The sequence below is a fragment of the Diabrotica virgifera genome, chromosome 3 (genome assembly GCF_917563875.1).
Source record: "Diabrotica virgifera virgifera chromosome 3, PGI_DIABVI_V3a".
Taxonomy (NCBI): Eukaryota; Metazoa; Arthropoda; class Insecta; order Coleoptera; family Chrysomelidae; genus Diabrotica; species Diabrotica virgifera.
Window position 1 is genome coordinate 214248101 of NC_065445.1, and position 21493 is coordinate 214269593.

The window sequence follows — 21493 nt, forward strand, 5'->3', positions numbered from 1 at the left end:
GTCTTCGCTGTTTGGTAGCAAGTGTTACCCTTCATTCCGCGAAGGGATTCCAGGTTTGAATAAATTTATATTTGTTGCTGTGGTGTTTCAAATACCGTTACTTTTTCGAACTATTCCATATTAACTCGAGATTTGAACAATTTTACCGATAAGAACATTCTACTAATTAGCTTAGATATCTGAGTTGAGACTTTAAATACATTTTACATTTGTTTTTTACTGTACTGTATAATTGTATAATTTTACTGGTTTTATTGCATTGCATTTTATTGATTGCATTTTGTCTGTATTTGTTTGTATTATTCATTATTATTTACTACTATTATTTCATTCAATATAATGTTAATTAATTGCTTTGTACAATTATGAGCAGTTATGTTATTATAAGCAGTTAAAGTTATTTAAACTAAAAAGATTCTGTGTAAATATCTGCTTATCAAACATAGAACTAAGATTAAAAGACAAAACTGTTGTTTTGTATTATATGCATCTAGGAAGGGACACGCGCCAACTCGTAACTCTTAATGACAAACTTTTTCAAATCAAAATGTACACCGGCCAATTCGTAACTTTTTTACTACCTGACTCTCCCAACTCGCAACTTTATACAGGTGAATTCGAAACCATTGTTTAATTCTAATACCACAGGTAGATAGGTTAAAAGGTAAGAAATAAATTTGAACAGTAACGGATTAAGCCAACACGGGGCATATAGCATATTATGTAAGCGAATGGTTCTTGGTTTGCTTAAAACATATTGTGTATTATATGTACCTATAAAAAAATAACAAAAATTAAATTCTCTTAATAAAATAATTGAAACAGTATGATATATGTATATACCAGGGCGGATCTGTAAAAAAACGTCTATTTGCGGATGTGCGAGGTGGCATTCGGATTTTTGCAGATAAAGTTAGGTGACAACTTCAATAATAATAATTGACTTATGCTCCTTCTTATGCAAATATGCCCGGAACACTAATAAAAAAATTAAAATATTTAAAAATTTCGAAAAACATTGATTTTTCTACTTTCTTTGCTTATAACTTTAAAACGATTCATTTTGGAGCAAAGTCGTAGGGAAATAAAATAAAGATAATTGAATTTTGTATGATATACGACTAGTTAAAAATGTCTTAAATTATTACTTTTTCTGTAAAATAGCAATAAATACAAAATAAGGGGGCAAAATAAGTCTCTTTTTATTCAGTGTTTTTCAACAACTTTGGTTGCACTTAGAACCTTCGTAATTCGCATAGAAGATCCTCATAACATACTTAAATCGCCTTAAATCGTTCACCAAATTTCATTAAAATCGACCTGATAGATTTTGCATAATAATTTTGCAATCTAAATTTTTTTAAAAAAGTTCAAATTTTTGAAAAAAAGTAGGCCATTTAGAAGTTTGCTAATTTTTTCACATATAAAGAGACTCTCTACCTATCTAATACACTTTACAGAATTAAAATCGGATTATCTAAGCGGCCTTAGCACTGTTTTAAAGTTATAAACAATTTTTTGGCTTATAAACAAATACAGTGAGGACGTTTGAGTTGAAATAAATTCATGTTCTGGAGAATGGGCGCCTCTGGAGATAAATCCCGAAATAGGTCGATTTTTATTTTTAAGTTCTAATTTTTTGGTATACATATCATACTAGTGACGTCATCAATAGAGACCGTGTGTGTAGCTCATTCGAAAGGCTATTCAATTTTGTATTCACTGATATAAACATTAACATAATTGTTTATACAGGGTGCCCAAAAAATTTTTTTGAATTAATTTAATTAAGACAAAATAGCTATTTGTATAACAAGGGAGGAAAGTGCTACTTTTCCTCCCGAGAATGAAGTTTACTGCCCGACGCGTAGCGGAGGGCAGTAATCATTCAAGGGAGGAAAAGGCACTTTACTCCCATGTTATACATATGGTTTTTCCACCTTCCTAAAATTAATAAAAAGTCATTTTTCATTTTTACTTAATTTATTTATGTAACTAACCAACAAAATTTATTAAAACTAAAACTAACAAGTAGGTACAATATAACTATCAACTGTCAAATATAAGTCAAATTATTAATGTAAACATTGTTAAATGAAAATAACAATTTACTGTTTTTTACCATTCTGCAAAATACAGAGTGTTTTATAAATATGTAAACGTTAAAATGTATACTTAGGTAATAGAAAATAGATATTGTACAGGGCGTCAATAAGTTATATTTCATGAATGAAATACCATGACGTCACCTTTACTCTTCCTCCCTAGGGAGGAAAAGTACAACTTTGCTCCCCACAATCAGGTCCGGAAAAGTTTACTTTCGGTAGAGGTAGGTGGAAATAGTTATTTTCCTAACTAGTGCGGAAAGTGATACTTTCACGCACGAGCCTGCCGTTGACACGAACGACGCGATAGCGGAGTTCGGGCAAGCAGTCGAGTGCGGTGAAGACACTTTACGCATGAGTTAGGAACAATATTTTTTCTAGGGCCGTAGGTTTGGAAAAACGCCACAAAAAATAGAGTTATATCAATTTTTGTTCATAAGTGAAAATACACAAATTAATTATTTGACAAGGTTGACGACGATTCAAAACCATTGTAATTGTCTACTGATCTGACTTTTAAATATTATGTCAAAATAATTTTATTTCTAAGAGCTCTAAAATTCTATATTAATTTTAGAAATCGAGTGCAATTTGTTGCGATTATTTCATTAATAAAGCTGTTCAAAATCAAAATTTTATTGTAATTTATTTATGTAAGTACAAATTAGTACAATTAAACACACAGTTGTTATAAATATGTATTTGACGGTTGAAAGTAATCACTTTTATAATTTTTACAACATTTGTCATTAATGTCACTGAATGTATTTTTTCGTAGCAATAAGAGCATCTGACGTAATATGCTTGACGATGGGCAATTATCAAAAAAGTTATCAGTTTAATTTATATTTCTGTAGCTTTCTATTGGTCAGAATCTCCTATGAATGAAATAATCAGTAGTAATTGCATAAGAGCTCTGAAATTATTGAATTTTTCCCGAGTGACACATTGACAGTTTTAATTTCACGAGCCGAAGGCGAGTGAAATTATGTCAAAGTGTCACGAGAGCCAAAATTCTATATTAATTTCAGAGGTCGAGTGCAATTTGTTGCGATTATTTCATGAATAAAACTGTTTAAAACCAAAATTTTATTGTGTAATTTATTTATGTAAGTACATACCATTAAACACACAGTTTTTATAAATATTTGACGATTGAAAGTCATCACTTTTATAATTTTTAAAACATTAATTGACATTAATGTCAGTGAATGTTTTTTTTCCTAGCAACGAAGGGCATCTGACGTAATATACTTAACGACGGAAGATTATAAAAAATTATCGATTTAATTCAGATTGCTGTAGCTTTCTATTGGTCAGAATCTCCTATGAATGAAATAATCAGTAGTAATTGCACAAGAGCTATAACATTATTGAATTTTTCCCGAGTGATATTTTGACAGTTTTAATTTCACGAGCCGAAGGCGAGTGAAATTATTTCGAAGTGTCACGAGGGCAAAAATTCTATATTAATTTTAGAGATCGAGTGCAATTTGTTGTGATTATTTCATGAATAAAACTGTTCAAAACCAAAATTTTATTGTAATTTATTTATGTAAGTACAAATTAGTACAATTAAACACACAGTTATTATAAGTATTTTACGGTTGAAAGTCATCATTTTTATAATTTTTAAAACATTAATTTTCATTAATGTCACTGAATGTATTTTTTTCATAGCAACGAAGGGCATCTGACTTAATATACTTGACGACGGGAAATTATCAAAAATTATCGGTTTAATTTATATTTCTGTAGCTTTCTATTGGTCAGAATCTCCTATGAAAGAAATAATCGAGCTAATTTTATTAATAGACCAGGGCGCATCTGTAAAAATATTAGTACATTTGGACCTTGAGAGGTGACTCAAATTTTTTTGCAGAAATTGCTTGAAAATAAATCAAATAATAATATTTGAGTTATCCTCCCTCTCAAAAAGGTCCGGAACATTGTTTAAACAATCAAAATGTCAAAAAATTAAGGAAAAATTCGATTTTTTTCTTGGTTTTTTGATTATAACTTTAAAAGTATTCATTTACGAGAAAAGTTGTATTGACATAAAAGTTGCGTAATTAAATTTCTTACAAGGCACAATTGGTTAAAAATTTAAAAAATAGTCACCCTTGTTGCAAAATAGCAATAATTGTGAAAAAAACATACAAAAACAAGTATTCGCATTTTACGTTTTTCAACCATTTATGCTACACTTAAGACCTTCACGTTTCACCCTGAAAAACTTTATGATACAGTAAAACAGTACTGTAAAGTTCATTAAGATCGGTTTAATAGATTTTGCAAAATAAATTTTGCAATCCACCTTTCGTAAAAAAAATTCATTTCTTCAAAATGTTACAGGACTGAAAATAAAGTAGATAGCAAGTTGAAAATTTTTTTGCTTATAGAAGTGTACTGTACCTTTCATTTGCAATTTTGCAAAATTGAAATCGGTTAACACCACGGCGTCAGGAATTTTTTTAAATAAACATTAATTATTGGTGCTACACGCAGGACAGCGGATAGTTTGCTCTGATTGGGCATTCCAATGACCTTTGATAATGATTGATACATTTTAATTTTTATTACATTTCAATATAAATAAATAAATTTGTTTATTGCAAAATAAAAACATATACTCTATCCTTTGAAATAACACTTTTATTAGCAAAAACTTTCTTTGTTCATATATTTTAACTTAACACTTTGGCCGCCACGCCAAACTAGTGGAGGGTTCCGTTGGGCCACGACTTTTTTTTTCTTTAAACTATCTCTAAATTACTTAATTAACATAGTAAACAACATTTTTGACAAAAAATATTAGTGCGCATGTGTGTTTGGTGTGTGTGCCAAAAATATACACGCGGCCTAGAGAATGGAAAATGTCTCTGTGCGCCACGTGTATACTTTTGTATACACATTTAGGAAGGGACTTCCCACGTAGGAAGGGACTTCCCACGTGTAACCTTGACGAAAACGTTGATGACCAGTAATTCTGGAACACGAGAGAGATCGTCAGTTGTAAAGAAACATTCGCAACGTGCTTTTACATTAATTATTGTGCATAATGTCTTACGAGAAAGAACAACGGAGATTGCAGAGTTTATGGGATGACAATATGAGCGATGATACCGAGGATCCATATTACAACGACTCAGATAATGACCCTGTGTACCAACAAGAGAGTTCGAGTACTGGCAGTAGTGTACTGACTTGCAACGAACCCAGAAAAAAAAGACGTAGGATTGAGAAGCTGGAACTTGAAGGTTAGTAATTTTTTTCTTTTGTATATATATTGTATAAAATTTGACATTTTATTTACCGATTGTTTCAAATCATCACTCGGGGAATTTTATTATTTACCAAAGTTAGAACATCAAAACGAAACTCAAGATTGTTTCTCAATAGGTAATAAAAATTTAGTATCAAATATTAAAAAACTCATAATAATAGTTATTATGAGTTTTTTATTATTATTGCGGTATGAATGAATCGTCAAAGATATCTGCAATTTTTTTCCGACTAACAATAACACAAGGAATATGAACTACCTAGCGTAAAACTTTCCTAACCATGTTTTTTTTGTTTCAGAATCTGAGGATTCTGAAATAAATGAGTCGTCAAATGAGGAAGAGCAAGATGTTGTGTCGGATTGGGGCGTAGTTGTTGGAGATCCCAAAGACTTTGATTTTGATGGGGACATTGGTCTGGTGAAAGAAGTACAAGATATGAAAGGTGAAGATATATTTGCTTACTATAAATTATTTCTTGATGACGAGCTAATAAATACCTTAGTAACCGAAACCAATTTATACGCGGAACAAGCCATAATAAAAGCCATTACGGAAGAGACTCTCATGCCGTCCTCTAGACTAAGTAAATGGACCAACGTGACGTGCGAAGAAATGTATTGTTTCTTGGGTTTTCTGCTATGGATGGGTTTAGACAAAAAACCGAAAATCACAGATTATTGGAAACGTTCTGAAATTTATTGGTCTGAAGCGGCAAACCGAATGTCTCGAAACCGCTTTGAAAATATTCTAAGAATGTGGCATTTCGCTAACAATGAACACTGCGAAGAAGGAGACCGACTGGGCAAAATTCGATTCCTGGTTGACTCCCTAAATAAGAAGTTCAAGCAAGTTATCTTTCCTGACGAAAATGTCTGTATAGACGAAACAATGGTACCCTTCCGAGGGCGCTTAATTTTTCGACAATATGTCAAAGGAAAAAGGCATAAATTTGGAATTAAGCTTTTCAAACTATGTCTCCCTGGAGGGTATACTTACCATTGTAAAATATATTGCGGAACAGAAAAATCAAATGACATGCTGGTAGCCACGAAGATTGTTTTTGAACTTATGGGTAAGTGTCTTGATAAAGGCATGACTCTGTATACCGATAACTGGTATACCAGCACCGAGTTAGCCCAAAAATTACTTGAAAGAAAAACCCATCTTGTCGGGACACTCAGAAAAAATAGGAAAGGGATTCCAAAAGAAATTTTGTCAACAAAATTGAAAAAAGGCGAAATTATAGGCAGAGAGAAAGATGGCATAGTTTTATTCAAATGGAAAGATAAACGGGACGTGTTGATGCTCACAACAAAACATGATGAAACGCTAGTTGAAGTTCCGGGCAGAATAAATAAATTTAAACCCAAGGCAGTTGTTGATTATAACAAAGCAAAAACGTTTATTGATTTATCTGACCAGATGTCGTCATATTCAACTTCTGTAAGACGAAGTCTTAAATGGTACCGTAAAGTTGCAGTAGAATTAATTACTGGAACTTGTGTCGTAAATGCTTGTTATTTATTCAATAAAAACAATAACAAAGTAGATAAAAAACAAATAACAGAATTACGAGAAAGTTTATGTTTGAAAATGCTTGCTTTCGGAAAAAAAGAAAATCCTTTAGATTTTCAACTGCAAGATCAACTAAAACACAGATTGATCCCAACCGAAAAAAAAGGACGTTGTGCTATATGCTACAAAAAATATAAGGATGCCAATGGGCGAGTATACGCAACAAAAAATTCAAGACAAGTTAAAACCAAATGTGAAACTTGTGAGGAACATTTTATGTGTCTGGAATGCTTTTTTGACAATCATATTTCTAATAGAAAATAATGTTTTTTTATTTTTTTCTTTCTTTTATTATGTAAAATTTTTTGTTAACTTTTTTTAATTGTTCGTAAAACTTTTGTAATAAATAGCTTATTTTTAGTTATTATTTGCCATTTGAATAATCAAGGTTGCCGCGTTACTTCTTCTTCTTCTTCTTCTATACTATATGTGATAAATAGTATAAAACGGTAACAGGTAAACAAATCGTAATAAAAAAAGTAAACTTTTTAATTTCCTGCTGCTAAGTATATTTTTAGGTAGCCTGCAGCCACGTCAGTTAACTACCCATTAGAAATACATATATATATATTGAGCTCTTTGAATATACACATGGCTCCAACCAAAACTTTGCATGTGTATCTAAAAGTATACACGCAGCGATTTTGACCCTCGCGTGTGTATACTTTTGGATACACACGGCGGCCAAAGTGTTAAATAATAAAAGTTTATTATTTTTAAATATATGCAATTGTTCAAACAATATTTCACAAACAATAATAAAATTAGTTTGATTTTTGTGGAATTAAAGTATTAAAATACAACAAAATATAGAGTAAGAAAATATATTAGATAAAGATTGGAAGAAATTTTGGTGGAAATCAACTTGTGTGAATCGAACACCGCTGTCCTGCGCGTAGCACCAAAAATTATTGTTTATTTCAAAAATTTTTTGACGCCGTGGTAATTAATCGATTTTAATTTTGAAAATTGCAAATAAAAGGTACAGTACACTTCTACAAGCAAAAAAAATTTCAACTTGCTATCTGCTTTATTTTCAGTCCTGTAACATTTTGAAAAAATTAATTTTTTTTGCGAAAGCTGGATTGCAAAATTTATTTTGCAAAATCTACTAAACCGATCTTAATGAAATTTACACTATTGTTTTACTGTATCATATAGTTTTTTTGGGTGAAATACGAAGGTCCTAAGTGTAGTATGAATGGTTGAAAAACGTAAAATGCAAATACTTGTTTTTGTACGGTTTTTTCGCAATTTTTGCAACTAGGGTGACTATTTTTTAAAATTTTTAACTCATTCTATATTGTAGGAAATTTAATTACGCAACTTTTATGTCAGTACAACTTTTCTCGAAAATGAACAGTTTTAAAGTTATAATCAAAAAACGAAGAAAATAATCGAATTTTTCCTTCCATTTTTGACATTTTGATTATTTAAACAATGTTCCGGACCTTTTTGAGAGGGAGGATAACTCAAATATTATTATCTAATTCATTTTCAAGCAATTTCTGCAAAAAAAATTGAGTCACCTCTCAACGTCCATCTCAAAACAGATCCGCCCTGGAATATAAAACATGAACACAATAACATAAATTTGAAATACATTAGTAAATAATATCTAAACATTAGTTTATTGCATGTATTATAATATATTACAATGCCATATTACAAGGTATTTTACTTTCCCGCACTCCATGCTGGAAAATTTACATTCACGCACGCCGTGCGGGTAAGTGCAACTTTCGGAAACGAAATACGTGCGTGAAAGTGCCTCTTTTAGCATGGCCGTAGAAAAAAGAATGTAGGTAATCTATTTAATGCAAAATACATTTTACTGCAGTCAGAAAACAGAAAAAAATGTGAATTTGAAAAATAAACATTGCTTTTCGCTTAAATTAAATGTTAAAACTGCTAAGAGGCTGGTGGGTGGCAACTAATATTGAAATAAGTGAAAAACAATAGTTGTTTATCAAATAAAACATTTTTTTTCTGCTTTAGGACAACAGTAAAATGTATTTCAAATTAAATAAATTATATACCTACATTCTTCTTTTGTCTCAATTTAATAAAAAAAACATATTTCGACTTTCTCATGTAACTCATCCAAGAGACAATGCACATAAATGATGAATAACTTTTACACCACCTTCAAAGAGGGTAATTTATACAAGTACATACCTGAAATACCAGTATTAGTTTATCAACATAGTAACTACTTAGTAAAGAAAGTTACAAATTTACCGGTACTTGATGGGTTACCGAAAAATTACCTGCACGGCAGGGTTACCAGTTGGCCTGTAATTAGGAAGGGGGATTAAAATAGTTACGAATTCACCGGGACCCCTAAGAAGTGGTATAGTCTTTGTTTATTACTTTCCTCTAGCTTGCGACCGCGATTCCTCAAGCAAGAGGTCGGGAACTTATTGTTAGTCATATTATTATGCTACAGCTTAAGAAATATCATTATAGAGTATTCAACATTATTTACATGAACCAACCCTCTACGTATGTAGGTGGAATCAATAAGATAGTTTTGGCTTATCTCATTAGACCAGGGCTCATCTGTAAAAATATTAGTACATTTGGACGTTGAGAGGTGACTCAAATTTTTTTGCAGAAATTGCTTGAAAATAAATCAAATAATAATATTTGAGTTATCCTCCCTCTTAAAAAGGTCCGGAACATTGTTTAAATAATCAAAATGTCAAAAAATGAAGGAAAAATTCGATTTTTTTCTTCGTTTTTTGATTATAACTTTAAAAGTGTTCATTTTCGAGAAAAGATGTACTGACATAAAAGTTGCGTAATTAATTACCTACAACAAAGAATTGGTTAAGATTTTAAAAAATAGTCACCCTTGTTGCAAAATAGCAATAACTGCGAAAAAAACATACAAAAACAAGTATTCGCATTTTACGTTTTTCAACAATTTATGCTACACTTAGGACCTTCATATTTCACCCAGAAAAACTTTATAATACAGTAAAACAATACTGTAAATTTCATTAAGATCGGTTTAATAGATTTTGCAAAGTAAATTTTGCAATCCAGCTTTCGCAAAAAAAATTCATTTTTTCAAAATGTTACAGGACTGAAGATAAAGCAGATAGCAAGTTGAATTTTTTTTTCTTATAGAAGTGTACTGTACCTTTCATTTGTAATTTTGCAAAATTAAAATTGATTAACTCTCACGGTGTCAGGAATTTTTTTAAATAAACATTAATTATTGGTGCTACGCGCAGGACAGCGGATAGTTTGCTCTTATTGGGCATTCAAATAACCTTTGATAATGATTGATACATTTTAATTTTTATTACATTTCGATATAAATAAATAAATTTGTTTATTGCAAAATAAAAACACTCTATCCATTGAAATAACACTTTTATTACCAAAAACTTTATTTTTCATATATTTTAACTTAGAGAATAAAAGTTTATTATTTTTAAACATATGCAATTGTTTAAACAATATTTCACAAACAATAATAAAATTAGTTTGATTTTTGTGGAATTAAAATATTAAAATACAACAAGGTATAGAGTAAGAAAATAATATATTAGATAAAGATTGGAAGAAATTTTGGTGGAAATCAACTTGTGTGAATCGAACACCGATGTCCTGCGCGTAGCACCAAAAATTAAAGTTTATTTAAAAAATTTCCTGACGCCGTGGTAATTAATCGATTTTAATTTTGCAAATTGCAAATGAAAGGTACAGTACACTTCTATAAGCAAAAAAAAATTCAACTTGCTACCTGCTTTATTTTCAATCCTGTAACATTTTGAAAAAATGAATTTTTTTTGCGAAAGCTGGATTGCAAAATTTATTTTGCAAAATATATTGAACCGATCTTAATGAAATTTAAAGTACTGTTTACTGTATCACAAAGTTTTTATTAGTGAAATATGAAGGTCCTAGGTATAGCATAAATGGTTGAAAAACGTAAAATGCGAATACATGTTTTTGTAAGGTTTTTTCGCAATTATTGCTATTTTGCAACAAGGGTGACTATTTTTTAAAATTTTTACCACTTCTATATTGTAGGAAATTTAATTACGCAACTTTTATGTCAATAAAACTTTTCACGAAATGAATATTTTTAAAGTTATAATCAAAAATCGAAGAAAAAAATCGAATTTTTCCTTCATTTTTTGACATTTTTATTATTTAAACAATGTTACAGACCTTTTTGAGAGGGAGGATAACTCAAATATTATTATTTGATTTATTTTCAAGCAATTTCTTCAAAAAAATTTGAGTCACCTCTCAACGTCCATCTCAAAACAGATGATCCCTGGACTACATTGTAACCTTTACAGATCTATTGTGATCATCTAGCCCAGGGGTGGGCAAAGTGCGGACCTCGGGCCGCATGTAATATTAATAAATAAATATAGATAATGCAGCTATTAATTAACAATTTAGCAGCGGGTGATTTTTCCGCAAATTGTCAACATAACGCGGGCAATTATTTGAGTTTCCGGCAGAGTTTTGTCTTCTCCCCGAATGAAATCCACGAAATTTCAACAAATGAAAACGATATTTTTGAAGTAGTCTGGAACTGTTTGGAAAACTTTAAATTAACGCTGTAACCTAGTAAGTGTAACAACTGACGGAGCACCAAATTTAAGAGGAACAAATATTGTAATGTTGAGAAAACTTAAAGATTACGTCCATGAACAATTTTCAGAACATTAGTTATTATTTTTCACTGCTTAATCCATGAGCAGGTATTGTGCAAAAATGTTTTGTAAGTAGTCAACGCCAACGTCATTTCAATTATAACTAATATTGTTAATTATTCGTTAATAGGATTAAATCATCGTGCATATTTTGATATTGTTTAAGTCTTTCAAAGAAAACAAAAACAATGGAGGGAATCTAAGATTTTTCAAATTTATATCTTTGTTTATTTTGATTTAAATGACGCGTGTTGCATATTTCTGCCGTGCGAAGCCCAAAGGCGGTAACTGATTTTTTATCGAAAATGAGATTTTTGTATTTTTAGGTAGAATAGAGTATTTAGTATATATTTATAAAGTCTTTGGAGTTGTAAAAGCATTATATTTTAAATAAAATTTATTGCAATTTTGTTAGCGGTATCTACATTTTTCAGTTAAAATACGAAGCCATTTGGCGGTAAATGTTAAATACTATGGCGTTTTGACGGTATCTGCTACAGTTGCCGTCCATATACCTTAGCATGTTGCACTTACCGCTAATCTACTTTAAAGAATGCTACGCCTACATTTAGAAACCGCCAAATCGCCTTAGTATTACGAAGTAAATTCGGCCTAACTTTACAAGGTTAAATTATTGTGTTAGTTAAAACAGTTGTGTCAGTAAAAGAAATAATTAGCGAGGAAGATGAGAACTTTTCCATATTATTATATCTATTGAAATGTATTTTCATTTTTGTTTATAGTGTTTCAAGCATTAACCAATTATGTTGTCCTAAACAATATGACTCTGCTCCAAGTGGATGATTTATAATCTTGAATTAGACAGTAAGAGATTTTCACATTTAAAAATATTCCTTTTTTTTTAATTAGGTTTTAAAAACTTAATAATATATCCACACGCTGTCCACAAGCATTTTTAGAAAAAGAGACTTAAAATATTTTGTTTTTTTAGAAAATCAAGTAGAGTCGAGTAAGAGTTGTGAAACACGAGGTGAAACCACTGAAGACAATATTATAGAAAGAGGACAATTTATTGTAAAGTAATTAAAAGAGGTGAAAAAAAAATTATGTTCAGCCTGTATAGGCGCAAAGTTTGTTTCATACTTAAAGTTTTCTGTAATTAACCCTTTGTTGGTCGTACATGGGATTAGCAGTTCCATTGATTGCATTTTTTTTGTTTAAATAAAAGCTATTATCATTGTTTAACTAGACAATATCTAGTAGTCTAGTTATACAATGCTATTATAAATAGGTAAAAGACAATGTGATCAAATTTTAATCATAACATATAATTAGTATGTACAATACAACTAATAAAATGTTAAAATTTGCCCTAATTACATTAGGTAATGGTATTTTAATACCCAATATGATATTGTGAAATACCCAATAATATAACAATGCATAATAATATTAGGGTAGGTGTCGGCTATCATAAAAATGTTAAAGCTCTACAATAACATGTCGTAAATAAATAGCGAACCTTTGTCGCTAAGAATATAAATAGCTGAAAATAGAAAGTGAAAAGTATGGTTTACAATCACATTCACAGTTCAAGAATTCTTTAAAACGCTTAACATCAGCAGATAACAATCTGAAGGGATTCTGTTTTTTCCTAGTATAAGTACAGTTTCGCCTAAATTATTAGACGCACTATAAAAGATTTTATAAAATATGTTAATTATGAGGTAATACCATTGTAATACTAAATAGTTTTTTCGGTATGTACCAGACACAAGGTATGTTGTTCGGTTGTCTATTTAATTGTCTGTATTGAATCACAAATGGAACATTATTATTAATGAACCAATATGTATCTATTGATTCTTGAAAGAAAACAGATATAACGACAACTAAATATTGTCAATTTTTTGTTGTCATATCGTGGCTCAACAAAATAATAACATTTAATAGTACTTTAATTCTTTCAATTTAATAAACTTTAATACACAGAAAAGCTTTTTATTTCATATCAATCACAACTGTAAACCACATACCGCTAATAGGCTTAGTATTATAGTAAGTTTTGATAAAACGTTTTAGCGGTATCTACCTCTTTTTATATAAAACTTTGTTTTAAAATATAATTAATGGTTCCCTTAATAAACTGGGGCATATATCCATGCATTAAATCTATTAGCTAGTCCATAAATCCCTAACGGACCAAAATTATAGCATTCAATTTTGAAATCGATTTTGCCACCATTTTTTCAAATGTTAGTTACCGCCTTTGGGCCTAGCAGGGCAGATTACGTATGATGCATGTTTGCATCTATTTAAGCACGGAATTTCCTTTCAAATATTTAAGTGAACTAATAGCAATGTGAAAATAGAATTCACTATTTTATTTGGGAATAAGCCACAATTTAAGTTTGAAATTAAATTTATTTGACGTTTCCATTTCCACTTCGGAAATCGTTATCAAAATACAAAACATTAATAAAGTAAACTAATTAAATAAATGCTTAATTTATTAATGTTTTGTATTTTGATAACGATTTCCGAAGTGGAAATGGAAACGTCAAATAAATTTAATTTCAAACTTAAATTGTGGCTTATTCCCAAATAAAATTTTAAATTGCATAAGATGTCACAAGGCAATAGCTTCAGAACGATTTAGGGAAAAAACAAATAGGCTCAGAGATAAAATAAAAATAAATAAATATATAGATACACATAATACATATATTTGAGGGAAACACCATGCTTAATTAAGTGCGAATGCTGTTTAGGTTGGAGGGGTACTATTTGAAAAATTTTTTTGTTTGAAATTTTTAATTTTTTTATTATTTTAAATGAAATTACATAAATAAATAAATAAACCTCAAGAATACTTTCTAAGATTTTCCGCTTGACCGGAGTAAAATTACCGGAAGTAAAGCATGTTTAATATCCCTACCTTCGACTCGCTTTGCAGTAGCTTGAGCGTAATGAGAAACGTTCAACAGCTGTTCTCGTCTCTTTTGTAAATTACTCTACGATTCAAAAACATATTCCGGCATGCACCACTTTACGATTTGACAGACAAAAAACAAATTGAAATAAAAGTTGTCAAACCAAACGCGTTTTTCTCAAAACTGCTTTTTTCAAAGGCGGTGGACATTGTAACTCAAAAACTACCTACTTGACAGATCCACCTGAAATTTTTCATAGATTTTCTTTGGGCATTTCGTGAGGTAACTCTGTCGGGAAATGTTTTGGTTAACAATAATAAATATGTTGATTTTCACCCTTTTTACAAAAATTTCCTTATTTTGACTGGTATTTTGAGTGATATCAAAAACTCAAACATCGTTAAAACTAAAAAACTCAACAGCGTTACCTCGAGAAACTCATAAGCTAATAGAATATTTTTGAATTTTTTGTGTCATATGATCCATTGACGAGTTCTACTGCAAAATCCAGTTTTTCTTGGAGCTGCCTGTAAAAATTTGCCACTGTTGGCTTATTTTTCACTATTTGGTCTTGAATTTTTTTTTGAATAATCTTTGAATTGTACTGAATATGTTTATTTAATTTAACCATGCCCACCCCGTAAACAAAATTAGTAAAAAGTTAAAAACTCGAACATATTTTGGTAACACATATTGCGGCCCTCGGTAATAGACCAAAAATGTTTTGTGACCCTTACTAAAAAAAGTTTGTCCACCCCTGAATCTAGCCTTAGATTACATTCTCTAGCATAACCCATTTTAAAAAGTCTAATAACTTCGAGACTGTTCTCTAATAACTTAGGTCTAATAACTTAGGTCTAATAACTTAGGTTCGCTGGTCACTATTCTACTGCAAAGAACAGTACATTTGCCAAGCTGTCACACTGACATAAAATATGCTCTGCTGTTTCATCTTCTATAGGTGGTCATCTGCCAGTCACATCAGCTTGAGTTACCTATTGAGCTTACTTACAGTGCCGTTTTATCCTACCCGCTATGGCTTTAAGTATTTTTCTGTCTTTGCTTATTAGGTCTGCCGTAAATTTTGCTGAACCTTGACATGAAAAACTAGTAGAATTATTGAAAAACAGAGATATAGACAAACGAGATTTACGAATTATCATTAATTTGTATTGGAATCAAAAGGCCAATATAAAGATAGAACAACAAGAATCCGAGAATATTGATTTAAAGAGAGGGGTAAGACAGGGTTGTGTTCTGCCGCCTCTACTGTTTAACCTGTACAGTGAAGCCATATTTTAGGAAGCGATAGCGGAGCTTAGTGATGGAATCTCTATAAACGGAAGAATAGTAAATAACATAAGATTCGCTGATGACACCGTTATAATGGCAGACACCCTGGAATCACTACAAGAATTGCTAAGTAGAATTAACGTTTATTGCATTCGATACGGACTAAAAATAAACAAGAAAAAAACTAAATTTATGATCGTCTCAAAAACAGAACATGGAAGCAAACCCAAATAGAAAAAGTAAAGACATAAAAATATCTGGGAACATGGGTCGATGACAAAAATGACCAAAGCAAAGAAATTAAAGTCCGAATTGAAACTGCAAGGCAAGCATTTATAAAAATGAAGTCACTGCTTACAAACAAAGACCTTCAGTTGCCTCTCAGGTTGAGGGCTCTAAGATGCTACATATTTGATATATTGCTATACGAAATGGAAGCTTGGACATTGAAGAGACAACACATAAGAAGAATAGAAGCGTTCGAAATATGGTGTTACAGAAGAATATTGAAAATTCAGTGGGATCAAAGGATTATCAATGTTAAAGTGCTACGACGTTTAAATAAGGAGTTAGAAATTATGAAGAGTATAAAAACTATAAAACTGGAATATTTGGGTCACATTATCAGAGGAGAAAAATATGAGTTGCTGAGAATTATTATTATGCAAGGAAGGATCCAAGGAAGAAGAAGCATAGGAAGAAGACGCATCTCCTAGCTGAGGAACCTTAGAGAATGGTTTAACTGTAGTTAATTACAACTGTTCAGAGCAGCAGCCAACAAAGTGACCATAGCCATTATGATATCCAACATCCGATAGGAGAGGGAACTTTAAGAAGGAAGTAATCAACTATTTCGATTTTCTTTTTCATGTTGAATTTTTCTAAAGTTTTAGAGGTTTGTGAGCTAACCACTTTCCTTTAGCCGTCCTTGTTACTGCTTTTGAAACGCCTCAGAAGGGTTCCGGTCCAACGAATGCCGTTGATGAGCCTTGTTTGGCCATTTCATCTGCTTTTTCATTGCCTCTATGACACACATGTCCCGGAACACAAGCTATTTTAATCTTCCCACTATCTCATAGTTTATGTATGGCACCCACACAATTTCATACTGGATTAGAATTGATCTCTATTGGGACCGTGCAAGTTCGGCAAAGCGACCTCTATTTCTACGCTCTGTACTTTTATTCGCACTTTTAATTATATTGGCCAATTATATTAGTCCTGGTTGCTGGATAATTGTCAAGACCATAGTCCAAAAAAATAATAAGAAGAAGAAATAAGATGCAGGTTATGTTTAGCAAACGTAAACAATTGTATGTAGTAAATAAAATCAGTTATTAAAATGCAGTACTGCAAGCAAAATACAATTAATTAAATTTACCTTTATATAATAATTACATATCATATCAATATTGAGGAGCAATATATAATTTTTCTGCGTCAATGACAGAAGGTATGAAATATACGTCAATTTGACAATTTCAATTGACAATATGAATTATTTAAGATAGTTGCAATATTTCTACGCGACTCGCGCACGGTCGTTTCTCGTTTCCCTTTCCAAGTACTTGCACACCGCGATATTCATGGTGAATTTAGTGCCTTAACTGTGCATCACTGACATAAGCATATAACCCAGTTAGACGTTTGACAATAAGGCATTTAAATTATCAAAATATTATAAAATAGACATACCTGGTGCCCCTTGAACTGTAACATTGTTACCTTTGACAGCTATCAGATGTCCTTGCCAGTGGGCCACCTCGAACCTCGTCACTCCTTCAAAAGTTAAAGTAGTTCCCTCTTTTAAATCCAACAAAAGTTGCTGACCTCCAGGTACGGTTAGGCTAGAAATAAGAATATTTGTACAAGAATTCACAACAGTCTCCACTTGTGTAAAATTGGTGATAATACAGTTAGTATCGACTCCATGTGGGTGCGAAAGTAACAGATGTATTAAATAAAAAACGGAAACAAATCGAGAAAAGTGCTTCATTGTAACACAAATAATATTAATTTTCGGTAAGGCATGTACACTGCAATCATAAAGGAAATTATTACCTGATAATATAATTGTTGATCTTTATCCCGATTTGTACACGTTTACATAATCAATTTAATACTTTCAGTCTATCTTGAAGTACCATTAAAGTAGTTATTATAAATAGTAATTATAATTATAAGTAGTTATTATAGTTATTTAAATTTGCAAATATGTTTTTGTACTTTATTTATCTTTATAGTTTAAAGAATAATACCAGTAGTTCATATTTTATCTTGTTCATATTTTTAAATTGTAATTAAATTGATTATCTACCAAAGTCTTTTTGTAAACCAACCTTGAGAATTATGGACTAATCAGGCTTCACAAATCATTTAAAAAATCTTAGCTTACTACCCTCACTTATGTTCAATTAACTGTTATCGTTATCAGTCAAGAGAGCAAACAGACTTATGTTTAGGGTTTCACGCGGGCAAGCTATTTTCTCGTCTCGTAGCCCACTCTTTTCTATCTGCCTCGCAGCTATTTTCGCTGTCCCGTCCCATGTCCCGCAACATGCCCGCTGTCCCGCAAAGCTAAATTAAAATAAATTTTCTAAATAAGTATATATATTTTTAGGTCTTTATTTCACGGAAATTGGTTATAAGAATAGGGGATTGAAATACTGATCGAAAGTAATCATACCAATGTTCTAAAAATGTAGAATATGCTCTTTTACTTACTTTAAACCGTAAAGAGTCGACTTTGACAGTGGTCTAATAATGCTGATTTTTAGCAATGTACATATGTACAAATCATCAAACCAGGTAACAAATTATTAGTATAGGTATTTTTTTTCTTCTTTTTTTGGCCCTCTTATAAAAATTACGTTTATATCGACAATTTCCACCTCTACTAGTTTCATGTCTTATTACTTCACAATGTATTATGTTTTCCATCTTTTCCGTTATTTTGCCGGTTATTAGCGCGCTCATCACTGTATCCCTTTTTACAACAGAAACATGCTAACGTCAGTCAAAATTTCTGAAGTCAGAGCACTGCCAAATCATTATAGCCAGGGAGGTAGTGTCAAATTTGACCGGAGCATTTTAGCATGGCTGGTTTCTTATTATTTAGGTAGGTGCTCCAAAGCTTATTAACAAATGATGTGTCAGCTGGCCCAAAACCGGGGATTTTAGTCAAGAAAAGGTAAAACATGAAAGTTGATGGACCAACGCTACAGCTTAAATGTCAAATATTTATATTCGTTACTCAGAACATTTAATGGGCTTGCATACTTGGCGCCTACCTTTCACTCAGGAGATCGGGGTTCAAATCCTGGCGCGGAAAATTCTTTTTGTTTTATAAATTGACATTTTATTTTGAAAAATATTTATTTTTCTAATACCACGTTTTTATTATTTATACGAGACAATATAAAAAAATCTGTATGTCTTTTATAGAATTATGCATAGAACTTATGAAATAGCATAATATATACATTTGATCATAAATATTATGATTCACCTTAATAAGCAAAATTACTGTACATGAACCCCTGAAGCTTCCTGAGTTAGTACGACAAATCTAAGTGAAAAAGCGGGTTGGTCTTCCCACCCCACCCCCCTCCTGACATTTGTTTTTATCTTTTTAGACAAACCGTTTTTTGCATAGGTAATTTTATGTGATGTAAAACCAAAAAATACATACAACCCTAATTTTTCACTTTTCTATCACCAACCCCCATTTTTAATAGCAATCTAATTATTTCCCTGTTCTCTATAATATATAAAAATGAATTTTTGTCTGTATGTCCCTTATAGAATCGTAAACTATGCATTTAATCATATAATGACCTCAAGCAAAGTTTTTGTACTTACATGAACCCATGAAGGAGTTAATACGACCAACCTAAGTAATCATTATTTTGTGATGTCTGAGTAAATAAATTATTTACGCAGACACCACAAAACAATAAGTAGGTATGTATTGTTTATTAGAAAAAAGTAGACGCAATATTTTTGAGTATATTTTTGCTTTCTGGTAATTTTTAGGTATTTAACTTTTAAACATTATTTGGTTCTAAGGCGGTACGAAGTTTGCCTGGTCAGCTAGGTAATACTAAAAAAATATTCTTGGACTAGTTTGGCAAAGACTAAAAAGTATAAATCATTAATTTATGAATTTTAGATTGTAAGAAAAAAGCGTCCACATGGAACAAGTGGAAGAAGGTCTGAAAACACTTGAGATTACCAATTGGAGGAACAAAGCAAGGAACAGAACAGAATGGCGGAAAATCTTAGAACAAGCCAGGAGCCAAAAAGGGTTGTCGAGCTACTGATGATGATGATGAAGAAAAAATGATAAGGGATTTCCGTATTTTTCTGTCACGTTCATTTGGCCAGCTCACATTTTTTGCCATGTACCTACATAATGCAGCTGACGATTTTTTCTTCATCATCATCATCATCAGCAGCTCGACAACCCTTTTTGACTCCTGGCTTGTTCTAAGATTTTCCGCCATTCTGTTCTGTTCCTTGCTTTGTTCCTCCAATTCGTAATCTTAAGTGTTTTCAGACCTTCTTCCACTTGTTCCATGTGGACGCTTTTTTCTTACAATCTAAAATTCATAAATTAATGATTTATACTTTTTAGTCTTTGCCAAACTAGTCCAAAAATATTTTTTTAGTATTACGTAGCTGACCAGGCAAATTTCGTACCGCCTTAGAATCAAATAATGTTTAAAAGTTAAATACCTAAAAATTACCAGAAAGCCAAAATATACTCAAAAATATTGCGTCTACTTTTTTCTAATAAACAATACATACCTACTTATTGTTTTGTGGTGTCTGCGTAAATAATTTATTTACGCAGACATCACAAAATAATGATTACTTAGGTTGGTCGTATTAACTCCTTCATGGGTTCATGTAAGTACAAAAACTTTGCTTGAGGTCATTATATGATTAAATGCATAGTTTACGATTCTATAAGGGACATACAGACAAAAATTCATTTTTATATATTATAGAGAACAGGGAAATAATTAGATTTCTATTAAAAATGGGGGTTGGTGATAGAAAAGTGAAAAATTAGGGTTGTATGTATTTTTTGGTTTTACATCACATAAAATTATGCAAAAAACAGTTTGTCTAAAAAGATAAAAAAATGTCAGGAGGGGGGTGGGGTGGGGAGGCCAACGCCCTTTTTCACTTAGATTGGTCGTACTAACTCTTGAAGCTTCAGGGGTTCATGTACAGTAATTTTGCTTATTAAGGTGAATCATAATATTTATGATCAAATGTATATATTATGCTATTTCATAAGTTATATGCATAATTCTATAAAAGACATACAGATTTTTTTATATTGTCTCGTATAAATAATAAAAACGTGGTATTATAAAAATAAATATTTTTCAAAATAAAATGTCGATTTAAAAAACAAAAAGAATTTTCCGCGCCAGGATTTGAACCCCGATCTGCTGAGTGAAATGTAGGCGCCAAGTAAGCAAGTCCATTAAATGTTCTGAGTAACGTATATAAATATTTGACATTTAAGCTGTAGCGCTGGTCCATCAACTTTCATGTTTTACCTTTTCTTGACTAAAATCCCCGGTTTTAGGCCAGCTGACACATCATTTGTTAATAAGCTTTGGAGCACCTACCTAAAT

General features: G+C 31.2%; 1 pseudogene; it reads right to left on the minus strand.

The window, feature by feature from the left end:
- LOC114330802 (polygalacturonase-like) overlaps positions 1-17897 on the minus strand; it is a 67671-nt pseudogene extending 49774 nt beyond the window's left edge.
- Positions 17898-21493: the final 3596 nt, after the last annotated feature.